The sequence below is a fragment of the Tigriopus californicus genome, chromosome 5 (assembly GCF_007210705.1).
Source record: "Tigriopus californicus strain San Diego chromosome 5, Tcal_SD_v2.1, whole genome shotgun sequence".
Taxonomy (NCBI): domain Eukaryota; kingdom Metazoa; phylum Arthropoda; class Copepoda; order Harpacticoida; family Harpacticidae; genus Tigriopus; species Tigriopus californicus.
This window is the reverse complement of record NC_081444.1, coordinates 14,435,007-14,437,853: the sequence shown is the minus strand read 5'-3', so window position 1 is coordinate 14,437,853 and position 2,847 is coordinate 14,435,007.

Here is a 2,847-nt window from a genome sequence, read left to right as displayed (position 1 = left end):
CTCTTAGAAACCAATGTAACAAGATAGTGCAACAATGTTTAAAAGAGAAAAAATGTTTTGATGATTTAAGAATCGATTAAATTGCAACAAAACAAGTGAATAGTAAAGTTCAGGCCATCCCATTATGGGTTGAGCTGAAAATGGCGCAATCCGTATCTAACAGCATTTTTTACTTTGCCTTAAAATTGATTTTACCCAACATATTCAACCAAAAATATTTTATTAGTAAATTTTAGGGAAAAACAGATTCTTAACGGTATTGGATTTGTTTATATTCTTAGCCCTTAACAATATACTTATTATTATTATTGGAGGCATAGCGAAAAGACAGATCGTAAGTGAAACGTAATTCCCATATCTATTTTCCTCTCCGACCTCCTGATAACTAGGAGATTTTTTGCGACTGGGAAAAGTTTATGCTACTGCGTTATTAGGTCAGAGAAATGCTATTTTCATAGTATTTAACATTTGCGTGTGTTTTGGCACTTATTCCTTGCGACGTAAAAACCGTATATAACACAACGAAAAAGATCTAAATGCAGCCGAGTGGTCATGGCAAGAATCTTCTCACCACATGCCCTGAGCATAAAAATGCTTTGTAAAGTCTGTATAAAGCATTTTTCCGTTCTTTCAAACTCCGGCACTTGAAGAAAATCTAAGAGGAGATTTGCTAATTAGCTGCTAGCGCAGTTTCCCAGTGCGAAAGAGGTCTCTGGTTCGATTCTCCTCTTCGAACTTTCTCCAGAGGAAACTTCTAGACGCTAACAACACACACACACACACACACACATACACACACAGACGGAGAACCAAACTGAAACGAACTTTGACAATATCACTTTGAAACATTGGACGATGTGATGGCTGGCCTTGTTAAACATAATCATAAAATCCAAGAAGTGTTATTTCGCAACACAACATAATTGACATTCAGATCCCCTGCACCTCGATAGTAATGTATTTGGTTCAAACTTGAGATGATCATTTTTTTAAAGATAGGTGAAAAACAATTCCCATTTATTGGCTAAAACAATAACATAAATGAAACTATGTGAGAACGGTAGCGCACATGTCTAACAAGGAGTTGAACGACTGCTGAAGCGTGCAAAGAACAACTCCGTACTCGGGTCTTTCCTCGGTCGTCCGTTTCCTAAAGGCCACCCTCGACCGACCCTTCGGTTGCTCTCTCAACTGCCTTTCGGTCTTTCTTGTGTCGCTCTTGCGGACGGACTTCGCTTTCCGAGAAAAAGCGAAGCTTGATCCTGGAAAGTCTTTCTTGATGTCGTTAGTTGCCCGTTTCAAAGACAACAAACAAGGTGTGTCCGAACTACCATTCTTATGTGTCAAGTTCGTTTTTTTTTTCCTTGGCCGTCCTCTGACTTTGTAGGTCATTTGCACGGACATGTTTGTGACTTCATAAGCTATGCATTGGACGCATTGAGTTTGTAAGGGGAATAATAAATTTTCGTTCTTGCTGAAAAAACTTTTGACGGGAGCAGATGCGCTCGATCAAGTTTGCCAGAACAAACCAAAACTGTGTCAACAAAGTTTCTTCTCCCCGTCAATATTGGTCCAATTTGTATGTCGTGATTCTCAGTGCTTGTGCCATGCACCATAATGGTAAGGAGGTTTCAAGCACTTTCACTGGAAATGCTTATTTACTCATTTAGTTACTCATCTACCTGTTGACAGGTTAAAGAAGGGGAGAGTTCGACACTGCGCAAATACTTTTACTCACCTACTTGAGCCTTTGAAACTTAAACAGCCATGTATGTTGTACTATGAGGGTGATATCAATTGAACACCAATTACGAATTGACATTGTCCATTGCTTTTCGTGTCAATACAATACAATAAGTAAATGTAGTATACTCCAAACAACAGTGTTCCATCAGTGCCGCAGGTACCTTCCCTTGAAAAAAAGCTGCCAAGGGATTTGAAAACCTCCACGAAAAAGCGTTTTTCATGGAAATGGGGGAGGGGGAAGTTACTTGAAGGATGAGGCTTGGCTTATTTCCCTGTTGGAACTTGGGTAGTTAGCAACCCCTAAACCTAGCTTGAGAAGAACGGATAATCAATTATAAATGTTTGGGAAACCAAAAGTGGAGCATGAATCTCAATCGCACTTGTCTATCTGTGCTTTGCAGGTGGTCTTCCGGCCTTTTGAGGGAAGGGAGCGAAGAACTTCTTCATGTTCGGGGATGGACTTTCACAACAAGGTTTTTCCCGGCGATCTCTTGGAAATGAGGTGAACAAGAAGAAAGAGGGGAGGGAGCCTTCGTCTGCTTTTTGATCTTCTACTTGTGACAGCATTTGTTGGAGCCCTCCATCAACAAGAGACCAGGGAACGTAGTATGTGACCTACATAATGAATACATGTGAGCTGACGAACTCTCCCCGAAGAAAAAGGAAGAGAGATGGGAAGGGAAAATGGGAGACATCGGAACAACGCTCTTAAGTGATTATCTTAAATACTAGCCCCTGTGCACACAGTCATTCTTGGATTGCGACTGAGGAAAAGTGGTGGTTCGACATGAAGAGGAAAGTGTGACGTGGTGAATAATGAAGGCCGGAGCCTAATTTTGGTTCTACGTGAAGATAGAACCTGCTCTAATTGTTGGGCTGGGACGAGACCCACGGCCCAAGTGTGAAAGAGAGCGAGCTCACGCATGAAGGGATCTCAAAGACAAAAACGACGAGAACGACGAGTGATGTTTGTATTGCTCAGACGAAGTCTTGTCAGTCCCGGGTCCAGCCAGATGCTAGGTGGTCTGTGCTAACACACACATATACACACACACACACACACACACACACACACACACACACAATGGATTAGATAATCAC